General features: G+C 37.5%; 1 protein-coding gene across 1 annotated transcript in view; it reads left to right on the top strand.

Moving 5' to 3' along the window:
* TBC1D5 (TBC1 domain family member 5) overlaps window positions 1-12,542 on the top strand; it is a 659,444-nt gene that overhangs the window by 59,666 nt on the left and 587,236 nt on the right. The window contains exon 2 of the mRNA XM_019508683.1: window positions 2,770-2,841. The gene's annotated coding sequence lies outside the window, so the exon portion shown is untranslated. The remainder of the gene's footprint in view (window positions 1-2,769; window positions 2,842-12,542) is intronic.

Here is a 12,542-nt window from a genome sequence, read left to right as displayed (position 1 = left end):
TCTGGAGTACCATCCACTCCCATGTATCAAATGAAAGAAGCAGGTTGGGTGCCCCTTGTGGCCAGATTAAGTTTTTCCAGTTTGCAGATACTAAAGCTTATATTTTTGGTTTTACATGTAAAGATAGTAACACCTATAGTTAAGGTAGCTTCACTTTTTCTAGTACAAGCCCTTGTTTTCATTGCTAATACTCTTACAAAACTGTTTCATCTCTGCCTGATGAAACTTTCCATACAAAATCTACAGCAAAACTTGGCAAAATAACCCTTTTTTCCTTCTTTTCCCAAATATTTTTCTGAGGTGCTTTAGCAGTTTCCTGACCTGAAGGAGGGATGAGATATTTGACATGCAGGAAGGTCTTGTAGCCTTTTTCTGACCCCAGTAAAATCCATTAAGACTTGGCCAAGATAAACTGATCAGTAAAGTTTATTAGACTTGGGGGTAACATCTCTGAATAGTCCATCTGTACTGAACATGATCTAGTTGCACACATTTCAATATAACGATTACTTTAAGCTTGGTTTTAGGCATGGAAAAACAAGTCTCAATATCTTGTGTGTTGCCGCGTACTGTTTTTGTGGGTGATGAAGGGACCATGTTTTCTAGCCTTAGTGCCTCAATCTGCATTGTTTCTAGTTGTGTTGGTCTAAGGTCATAGGCAGACAAGCTTCTTTGGGTCAATCTGATATCTTTTATTAGACCAACTAAATAGTTGGAAAAATTGTTCTTTACAAACTTTCTGGCACATACACCCTTCTACAGGCATAGGGAGAACCTCAGATGGTGTCTTGTGTACTTGGGTTGCATTGTTGAGTTTTTTCCAACAATTTAGTTGATCAAAAAAAGATATTGCATTTACCCAGAGAGCCTTGTTTGTCAGTTGGTCTGTACTATTTTTGTGCAGGTCATTCTTTAATGTTTAGCAAAGCTCTTACGATCTCTTAGAAGGAAGATGTGTATCACGTATCCCATTGTACACAAGTAATGAGTGTGCAAGCTGACAGAGTTCAGGAGGGATCTCGGGCTCAGTTTATATATGCTTTGCTCCTCAAACAGCACATACAACTAAATTTGTTGAATGGAGGACAAACATGATGTTCTGTCCAACCCTTTTTTAAGGATGGTAACAAGTGCTTTTATCCCTTTCAGCTCATCCCTGGTTGCTTTAGTGCTAAATGGTCTTTGAAATAGCAGCATTACCTGATAGTCTGGGCTCCCCATGGAACTAGGTACAAATGGAAAGAAACAGGAAGATCTGTCCTGGAGCCTCATGGTCCAAATTAAATATTAAATGAAAGCAAAACTAACCTTAAAAACAAACAAACCTGGAAGCTTGACCCTCACTTCTTATTTAAAAAAGTGGGTATAATTACACTGAGAAATAATTCCAGAGGCATCAGGTCATCTCTGATCCATTGAATGTCCCACTGGTTCTTTCTTTCCTTTGTTTTCCAGGTTTGTGCGCCAAGTAGTTTGAAGGACAGGAACATTACACTTGTTGTTGTTTCTCATTCACATAATACAGTCTTAGTACTGGGAGAAAGTATCCTCTCATTTATCTCAACCTTCAAACAAGATTTCCTGAGAGGAGGAGTGTTTTCAGAATCCTTAAAATATTACAGAAGTTGCTGTACTGTTGTGTTTTGGGGCTTGTAATGTTATTAGCTCAAAGGAAAGGTGCTTTTTCATGATGACTATATTTAGCCAGGAGGAATGGTCTTTTTTAAAGCAAATTGAAATGAGAGTATGAGAGCGTGAAATTATCAACGCTGGTGCACATTTACATTACTTCTACATAGTCTTCTGAATGACCACACAACAGAACAAGTACTTCGTTTCCACTGTGCTGATTTTTCTTGACAAAACATGGCAGTCTATCCAAAGGAGGGTGTTTAGCCAAGATAAATATAAAATTTATGATTTAAGCAAGTGTTTCCTTATTATAATCCCTAAGGAGAATTTGAGACTTGTTAAATATAATGTGCCCAAGTAGTTTTAAGAATAAATCATCCTTTGTACTGTCTATGGGTTTCCTATGGCAAAGTTCATGAGCGTCTAACATTTCTGTAGTGGTATACTGTAATTTTGTATCTGTCACCTTTACACAATTACAGGCTTGTACAGTGTTTAAAAAATAAATGTTGGTGACACTGCCTGGATGGTGTATTAAGGAGCATCATAAAGAAACCTCAATTTGGAGAGTACTGGGCAAATTGATACCCAGTACCTGGCATGTTACTGAATGCTGCTCTGTAGCAAGCTGTAGTGCATGTCAATATAATGTATTAAAATAAATGCAGAGAGGGGCTGATTCATGAGGTCACTGGTTCCTTGACTCTTCTTAGTGTCACTGTTGGATTTTGTGTTCAGTGTTCTAATTAAATTGTGAATACACTTAGATAGTGGAAATTAAGTGGTCTTATACTTTCAAGGACTATGAGCTTTCAAAATCAAGGATAGCTTTAGATGTCAGCCAAGCATTTTGTCCTTCTTGGGTTTTGTCTTTACATCTGAAATAATGCCAGTTTGCACAGATTGTATGTCAGTTCAAATACAAGAAACGGGCCTCAGTCTGCTTGAACTCATTCCACCAAAGACTTCTAAAAACTTTAGGTAGTCTGCAAACAGTGATGGTTGTTTCACATTAAGTGGCTTTGTAGAATTATAAAACAGCTTTTCTTGTGCTTTCAAATAAAAAGTTGTCATCCACTAATGAATGAGATACCATCTGTAATAATTAAGGTTATTCTACTTGTTTTCCCCCTGCAGCAAAACTTCTGAAGGTTTGCAGAAGATACCAAGAGATAGTGGGAGAACCACCAAGAAGGCTATAGCAGTATTGTAAGTACTGCACTGAGAAAATGAATGAGAATTAAATGTTATAAAGAGGTGGTTCATTTATTTTGGGGAAAAATGAACTGCATAAAGAGATTACATATAAAATACGGGGCAAAATGTATTGTAGCAATCATGTTAATAATTTACAAGGAAAAAGCTGCATTCTTGTAAAATCTGACATTGTATCCTTATGCAGTGTAATCAGGAATTTACCAATAGCAGTGAAAAATATTTCTCCATCCAACAAAGATTGATCTAGTTTATATACATTTGTTTATTTAAAACTATCAGAATTTAGAAAATCATTGTAGTTTTGTAGGTTTGTCATTTGTTTTAGTGACTTATTGTTTAGGTTATTTTGCAGAATTATTTATTTGCTGATTTATTTATGTATTTCATTATTTATTTATTTGATTATTTAGTAAATTATTTATCTGATGAATTATTAATACATCTTCATGACATGCTTTAAATTATTTATAACTTAATTTTGAGTTTATTGCTTTTCGACACTGCATTGTTACTGACTAGTTTTGATTCCCCCCCACCCTCCCACCTCTTTCTTGGTTCTTGAAAATTAAAGTATTAGCTCTAAGGCAAAAATATATTCATTGTGAGACCATAGACGTTTTCATATGAAATCATTTGCTACGTAGATACAAATTTTGTATAGCTTTATATTACTTAACATCACTTTTTTACCTTTATGGTTTTTTACTTTTTTTTAATTCCCTACCAATCAGATGAAGTGAGTCACCCTTTAAAAAAGAAAGATATCTTTAAGAAAAGGTTTCCTTTTAAATATGTGCTAACAGGGTCATGATATTGTTCTGAAAGTTGGTAAAGTTTTTCCCAGCATTTTAGTCGAAATAGAAATGAATGTTCTTGATAGATGCATTGCTTTAACTACTCCTCCTTTTAAGAAAATAATGGAATCATAATCACAACTGATCTTAGGGATAGTGTCTTTATTGAGACATTTTATAGTCGTATAATATATTAAGTGCACATTGTATGTGTATGACATGTTTACATTGAATGTTCACATGTAACTAACAGGGGGCATGCACTAATACGTGAATTGGATTTAAAATGTAGTGATATTTTTGCATGCAAGAGGAATTTATAAACTCCCAAACTAAGTAGCTTCGTTACTTATGTACAGCAACACAAATAATAATGAGATCTTTACATCATTCATACAAAAAATGTCCTGGCCATCATGATAGTAACAGACACCTCCATCATTTTATTCGGGTATTTCTCTTGTAATCAGGGCCTTTTCTCAGCAAAAGGTTGAATATATGTGTAAAACCAAAATTAAGGGCCAAATTCTTGCTTTAGATATGAGCACGAATTCTAGGGAGTTCATAAACAGATGGCTGAGGTTAGGATTTAAGTCCATAGACTATGGTTGCTATGATTTCAGGAACCAGAAATCTTTTATCTAGAGTTTATCTATTCAAGTTCAGTTTGTTCTAATCAATAACTATCATTTCTCATCTGACACTACCTTGTAGAAAAGGATGGTGCCTAGAGCCCCATTTCATAGTGTCAAAAGGCATTTAATACATGGGGCAAAGCAGTAAGTTCTTGTTGAAAAGTGCTGTGTGCATAACATGGCTTTTATTCTGTGTTCAGTGCTTGAAATTAATTACTATATACTTTAAAGTTTTAACACAGCATTGAAAGACTGCATTGTATATTTCAAGTTTGGATGTTGTTGAAATACAGTAGAAATAGCCTCTGTAGACAGGTTTCACTATAGAACTTTAAATTATGCATGTGTATATCCAAATTCCTTATTTTGAAATATTGAATGTATGAATATTTAATTGGTATCTTGCTTTAGTATCTTCATATGCTTGCCTTAAAGGAAGCTGTTTCTTTTGATTTATATACATGGATAAAAATGTGTACAATATGTATCAATGGTCTTTCTCTCTACAGTATTAGATGAACAGCTTTAGAAAATGATAACTACAGACTTTTATTCTAAATTTTGTCACAATTATGTATATTTAGCAGATCTCTTTGCTACTCTTCACTGGATTCTGAATTCCTTTTGCCTTCAAAAAGTATTTTCTTAAGCACATATGTTTAGAAAGATCATGTGTTGTAGCTCTTAACAACACTTTCTTTTTTTATATTGCAGTACACATTAAAAGAAACATGAGATATTTTTGCTATTTGTGGTAGAATTTCATTTTGAATTTTTTTTTCTCTAAGTGTTTGTTTAAAAATTCCAAAGGACTTCCTGAATATTTTATTTGAACCTGATACAGTCCATGGAAATCTGTACAGTTACTCTTATTACCCTACCATAAATACATCTTATTGTTCAGTAACACCTATTATGCATGGTTACAAAGGTAAGTGGTGCTGTCAATACTTTCTGCCACCAGTTTGTCATAGTTTGAAACACTTCCTGAAGTACGTGTTACTATTGTTATAGGGTAATATAACGCAGCTTGTGTTGGCACTGAGAAGTAGCTACTTTATAATTATGACAAGTGGAAGTACAGCCAAAGGTCATATTAAACTAGAGATTTCTTTTGTACCTCATCCATTTTCTAGATGGCATACAAAAATACCTTTGTTTCATATACTACACTATTTTTAAAGAGAAAAGTTGCTTGCAAATGGTGGGGGGTTTTCCCTGCCTGGTGTTATACTTTGTTCTCCTTTCAAGAAAAGAACCATAAAATTCTTGAATATAGTCTTGAGTACTACTGAAGAATTCAGAAGTAACTTAAATTTTGCTATACAGTTGTAGACAGTCTGAATAACATTTCAGCTATAATATATTTTTTTAGCTTATAACTTGGGTTAAAATACTATTTGAAATTCTAGAAAGAGAACTGTCTATATCTGAACCATTGTATTAATGTGAGATGATGATAACTATGGCTTTCCTTTTGCCATTTTCCCTGAAATCTGATGATGAGCAATGGAAGAGCAGGAGCAAGGCTTTTCCAACAGATCCATATTTTAAAGGGATAACAGGATCCTTTTATAGGATAAGTAGTAGTTCAGGCCCACTCAGTGCTTAGTCTCTTGCTGACGTTATTAACCATAATGGAATCTCTGCTGTGTGGGGTTTTTCTGGGGGTGTTTTTTAGAATTTAACACAGTGTACCTAACACATTTCACAAAGGGCACAGTGATATGAAGGTATATTGGCCTGAACACAGAGTTGTATTGACATTACTATGGTTCTGATCCAGTTCCCCAAAATAAAAATAAAATTGAGCCCTATTTAAATTAATTGACTGTAAGTGAAAAGTTTTTTGCATCCTTCATAGTCTCCTGAACCGCATAGTTCCTCCCTTTTTTTTTAATACTTCAGTTGTTAGTATTTATTTTTTGTCTCTTTCCCCTACTGGTGTTCCTGTGGAATCTGTACAGGTTTTGCTGGCTCTTGAAACTGAATCCTTGCTTTATGGATGGATGAAAGGAAACATCGTTGCTTGATGGATGGGCTGTTGGTTGTAGCCATGTTGGTCTAAGGAAATAAGCTGGCAAGGTTCTTTGGGTAGATGTGATGTATTTTATTAGACCAGCTAAATAGTTGGAAAAAAGTTCTTTGCAAGCTTTCGGACAAAACACCCTTCATCAGGCATAGGGAAACTCTGCAGAATCAAACCATGACAAAGGTTGCAAGGGACCTTTTTCCCTCAACTATTTAGTTTATGTAATTAAAATATATCACATCTACCCAGTGGATGAAACTACAGGGTATGGATGGTATGAGGCAGTGTTTATACAGTGAGACTAGGGATCACCATTTTTTAAAGTTAATCTTAACCATTTTCTCCATAGTGCTTTAAGAGTTAGAGAAATACTTAGTTTTGCAGCCACATTTAGTACATTAGATTTATAAAATAAAGATGATTAGAATTCTCACTTTCTGTGTTACTTTATTAAATGATATATGTTGCAGACTGGTAATAGCAGCTAGTGATATTCTGATATTCTTAAAAGAAATGGCTGGCATTTTTTTAAACAATCCAGATAGGACAAGGACTGTAGGGTGTCTTTTATTCCAACTTAAAATGCCAGGAGACACTAGAGATAGCTGGTTTATTTACTGGTGGTTGTTTAGTGTGGGGCAGTCTGGCAGGGAAGGGGGGAACCAGAAGGTGGCAGGGCAGGCTGGAGGGATGAGGGGAGGGAGTGGGGAGGGGATCTAGTACTTAGAGCCTATGAGGTTAAAGAGGAAAACAGCAGGTGGCCTAATGACTGGCCAATTAAGCAATTAGCTGTTGGTTCACAGGTACTCCCTCCCTCCCAGGGTAGGGCTTCACATAAGCTGTGGTGTCTGGCTGGGGTTGCCACCACCTCCTCCTCCCCCCTGTCATAGGGCCCCAGGAGTGGCTCCTAGCAGCAGCTGTGTCTGAGCTGCCTGTGTTATCAGTTTAACTGATATAATTAGAAGTTAAATGGATAACTTTTAAAATGATATTTAGATCTCTAGGAGATGCATGAACCATTGATTTGCATTAAAAAAATGTACAAAAATCTTTTTAGCACTGTTCAGGAAAAGGGAGGCAGGGTATGGAATATTGCCTCTAGAGAAAATCATGTACAAAATCCAAAATCGCATTGTGACTAAAGAGGAATAAACAATTGTTCCTGATTTTTAAATTGAGAATCCCAGGGGAGACAGAGTTGTGGAATAATGTGATGTCAAGGAAGTAGCATGAGCCCAAAAAGAGACAGTATAATGATAGTTACTTGTGGGCATAGTATTAATAGCCAGAATGGGCTTGAAGAGGAGAACCTATTTTGTGCCTGTGATGAACGCTTCTGAACAAATTGGGGATAGTCTAGGTCAGGGGTAGGCAACTTTTTCTGGCTGTGGATAGAATGACCCCCATCCCAGGTTGGAGGCAGGCAGGTTCTAGGAACTTGGTGCTACAGCTGCATGTTTTCCCAGCAGGTTGAGGAGAGCTCTTACAGTTGATTTTTAATCTTTGGGTGCCCCTCAGAGAGCCTGCAGCTGGGTTTGTCTCTGTAGTGGCATAGGGAGATCACCTGCAGAAGGTGCCTCCCTGCCACCGAAGTTCTGTGTTGCTGGCCTGTAGCCAAAGTGTTTGCGAGCTAGATCTGGCCCATGAGCCACGTTATTGCTGACTCCTTCCTGGTCATCTATACAAATATCCCACTTTTGTCTAAAAATGACTTCTGTGAGCATCTTTATAATATAAGTGCATATTTATTTCTTAAAAGATAATTTAGGTTATATGGCTAAGTGCCCTTAGTGTAGCTTTTAATTTTGCTATGTACTAATGTGCAGTCTTATCAATAGCACACTACACACACAAAACATCCTACTCTCACTATTTTATTGTTGCACATTTTTTTACACAAGTTGGATTCTGAGGCTGTAGTAGTGTGGATCACATTGTATATGTGGTTTTACATATATACAAATGGCCATAGGTCCCCTTTATTTCTAGGTTTCTGTTTGAATGGAGAGCTAGAATAAGCTACACTTTCCTCACTGGGAAGTAAGTGTTTCCCATTCTATTGTAGTCCCTATGATAACTATGACAATTCTCCAACATGAATTAAAAGCAGAGTATTTGTTGTATTCCTAATTATTAATGGAGTTTTTCAAGAAATGAGGTGCCGGCAGCATGTGGTAGCACAAGCCAGCTCTCTGAACTAACAGCTGGTAGTCCACAATGTGTTGCCTGTGAATTTTAAATTCAAAATGTTTATGATTCCTTTTGTTTTCTCTAAGGTATATTCTTAATGTGACAGACCAGGTCTGTACTTGGAGCATTCTACCAATATGAGCTATAGTGGCAAAGCACTCCTAACACTGTGGAAGTGACTTATACTTGCTAAACTGGGCTTAGGCCAGTCTAGTTTATCCTCACTCCTTGAAAATATGCAGCTTCCCTATGGAAAGTGAACAATTAAGATTTGGAAATTATCTTTAATTCAGGAGTTTTTAAGAGATTAATGTTTCTTTGCTGTGGGTTTTTTTGTTTTTTTTTTGTCAGCATAGCAAGATGAGACAGAGGTTGCAGATGACAACGCAACTTGACAAAGAACAGGTGCTGGCAAAAACTGGTAGCATGGACCTGACCTTAGTTGGTCACATGCTATACAGCTTATTTTTAACTATATAGAACCACTTCCTGAACTGGGAGATGAGGTAAAAAATTGTAAACATGATTTAATTTTAGTCTTAAGTATTCTGAAGATGTCAGGGGAAAAAATATAGATTATATTGTGCAAAACTGGGTTTTCTTTTGTACTTTACTTTTTACATGTAAACTAGTATGGCTTTTGGAGAGAAAATATACAAAACCCAAAACCTCAAGGTTTTACATAGATTGCAAAAAAAAAAAAAAAAAGGGTGTATTCTAGAATTTGAAAAGTGTCTGCTTATGGAAATAAAACTGTAAAGCAAACTCAGGAGACGGATGTGAAGCTGCATCAGTAACCTTAACTTTCTGATGCAAATAGGTTTAATCATCTACTAGCTGTTATAATGGATCATCTCAGGATGTTTTTCTCAAAAGAGAAAAAACAGATTGTTAACTCTACCAGAGCACTATATCCTATGTACTAGGGGTCTGCAAAGTGGGCCCTATTCAATTTGGATTTGGCCCGAATCGGGGACATTGATTAGATTTGTTGATTCAGATCACTGTCCCCAATTCAATTTGGCCATAGACATAGCTTTAAATGTTTTTTCTACAGACCTCGAGGTACCAGGCGCGGCTTATGAATGTGGCAAAGCTGGGGTGGATGGAGCGTCCCACAGGAGCATGGGGAGAGAGTGGAGGGCTGACGCGTGCTTGGAAGTGGACTGGAGGTACTTTCAGTCTACTTCTAGGTCTCTGGGGCGTGCACAGCCTCCTCCTCCCCCCTGCTTAGCTACTGGTGCCTCCTAGGTCTGGGGGGGGCACCTGGGGTACCCCTGTGGCCAATCATGGGAGAGCTTCTAGTCCATTTCCATGTCTGCTACTGAGCGCGCTGGGGAGCCTCCCACACTCCTGTGGGATGCTCCGTCTACCTTAGCACCATAGCATTCATGATCTGCCTGCTATCTAGAGGTACGTAGAAAAAACGCTTAAAGCTGTGTCTATGTCCAAATCACTATATCTTCCCAAATCTCTCCAAATTGATTTGGAGGGTTCAAATTCGATTTTGAGAGTTTTAAGGGTCTCCTGATTCAATTCAGAGATTTGGCCACGAAATTTGGCCAAATCTTTGCTGAATCGAATTGGGGACTGAAGCTTTGCACAGCCTATGTGCCTTATATTTAAGGTGACCGTACATCCCATTTTGGCCAAGAGGCTCCTGGATTCCGTAGACCTAGTCCCGGCTGGTTGGTCAAAAGTTCTGAGCCGGAGTCCAGTGGAGAGGCGGAGCGGCAAGGATGTGCCACATGGGTGGGGTGGAACCTGCACACAGTACTGCTCCACCTCCATTCTGGACTCCAGTCTGGGACTTCTGACCAACTGGCCAGGACTGGCATACAGTATCTGGGAATGTTCTGGCCAAACCAGGACATATGATCCCCCTGCTTTTAATGCCCATGTATAGGGGGCCTGAACATCACTGGAGCAATGCAATAAACATGTGAAAAGCCCAATGAAGGAACATATTTCTTCTGTGGTATCTTGCATTTTCTAATACATGTGTATCTTTGCATCTTAGGCTGTAGCCCTGCACACATTTAAGCATATGTGTAATATAAGGTACTTGACTTGTATGGAAGCCTATTCGTATATCCTCTTGCAGCTCTGCATTTAGTAGATGTCCACAACTTTTCAAAACACAGATTTTGTCCCAGATTCTAGCCAACTCTTTTATTTGACATATGATGGTACCTGGATTTAATGTTCCTTGCTATTTTATATTTATGCCAGTTGCATTTGATTGGATAAAAATATCAATAGTTTTTAGTAAATATATAGTGTAAAGTATGTTGTATATGAATTGACTATGGCACATTTATTCAGATAAGGAATTCTTTAGATTTGTAATAGGTACTGGTAGACTGGAGTTGATGTACGTGGAAAACCTGGAGGTTTAAATCTTCATATTGAAGTGTCTCTTGGCAAAACTGCAGTGAACATGTTTGTATTTTCATATTAGGCAAATTTAACTATAGCATTTTGGCTTCTGTTATGCTGAAAAAATTCTGAACACAATTTTTATTTTTAAAAGCAGATCACTATTTGCAATGTACAGGCCAGTCAACAGCACTAATAGGTATTGTTTCTTATGTAAAGAAGCACTGTACTACTAAAAAACACTACTTGCGTTTCCAAGGGCAGGTGAGCAGGGTCCCTGCCCCCAAAGAACATGACATACTAATAATTGTCCAAAAGCAGTAGGAGGTTTCATGTACATCGGGGTGACTAAAGTGGGGTCTGCTTGGAGTTGTCATTTGGTCCATGGGGCTTCTCATAGACCTGGAAACTTGGTGGCAGGATGAGCAACAGTATTAAGTGTGGTTCCAGGAGCCATGGCAATTTAATGCTGTGACCACTGTCCCAACACCAAATTTCCAGACCTGTGGGGAGCCCTGTGGGCCAGGTGATGTGGTGTCATGTGCAGGATGAGGCCTGTGGGGCCAGATGAGTTGAGCACCATTTGTATACATGGTTCCAAGAACTGTATGAATGTACATTAGAGGAACATTTTATTCAGGGTTTTCACCTATACTCACAGTGGTTATGATGATGCAGTACATCATGCAATGAAAGCAGCTGTTTAGGATAGTTTGTGTAGTTATATAGTCCACCATTAGGATTTGTTTAACTACCTTGAAAGTTGATCAGTGGCATACATTGAAACTTCTTATTACTAAATGTTATGTATACACCATGTAATTGCCATGTTATCTGTAATATAACTCAATCTTCAAGCTTTTCTGTCTCTACTTTGTTAACAAATACCCCTGACACTGAAGAACCATGACTTCATAGTAATGAAACTTGGTCAGACCATGGATAACAAGTTGTGGGGAGGTGGGGTTAGGGGACTTTGCTGCTCTATTAATGGTAATCTATAATATACAGTATTACTCTTAGCATTTTACCTGTAAAATGACTATAATATGTCTGTAATATGCCCCTGGTTTTACTATTTGTTCCAATGCATATCTGAGATGTTTACTTCATTTTAGAGGAAATATTAAATAAGCAGTTATATATTTAGTGAAGTCCATTGGTTTTAAAGGACACTCTTTCTGTAGTTTAGCAACTTCTGGTACTGTTTGGAATTGTTGGCAATTATGAAAAGCAATCTGTATGACTTAGAGCAACTATCTGAGAATAATGGGGAGTTTTTCTTTTTTCATATTTTAGATGCGTTGCTAACAAAATATATATTCAAGCCACGTTTCTAATAGCTTGGTGGTCCCCACAAAATGTGTTGGTAGAGATCTGATTAATTCACGTTAGCAAAGCACCATTATAACTAACACCTTGTTGGAAGTCTCCAGTGAAAAAAAATTAAAAGGTTTAAAAGAAGTTTAATGTAAATTTACCTTCTCAAACCCAGAGACTGTCTTTGTCTTTTTAAAATCTTCTGCTTTGCAGAGTGGGGAGGGACTTCTCACAAAAAGCCGAGGATGAGATTGCTGCCGAGGATGAGATTGCTGAAGAGGCTGGGGGTGTAAAGAGACCACCTTCAGGCAGCGGTGGGGCGTGTTGGCGGCAAGTGGGGAA

The sequence above is a fragment of the Gavialis gangeticus genome, unplaced genomic scaffold (assembly GCF_001723915.1).
Source record: "Gavialis gangeticus isolate Ggan-Ray unplaced genomic scaffold, GavGan_comp1, whole genome shotgun sequence".
In the NCBI taxonomy this organism is placed as follows: Eukaryota; Metazoa; Chordata; order Crocodylia; family Gavialidae; genus Gavialis; species Gavialis gangeticus.
This window is presented reverse-complemented; position numbering and strand designations above follow the sequence as displayed.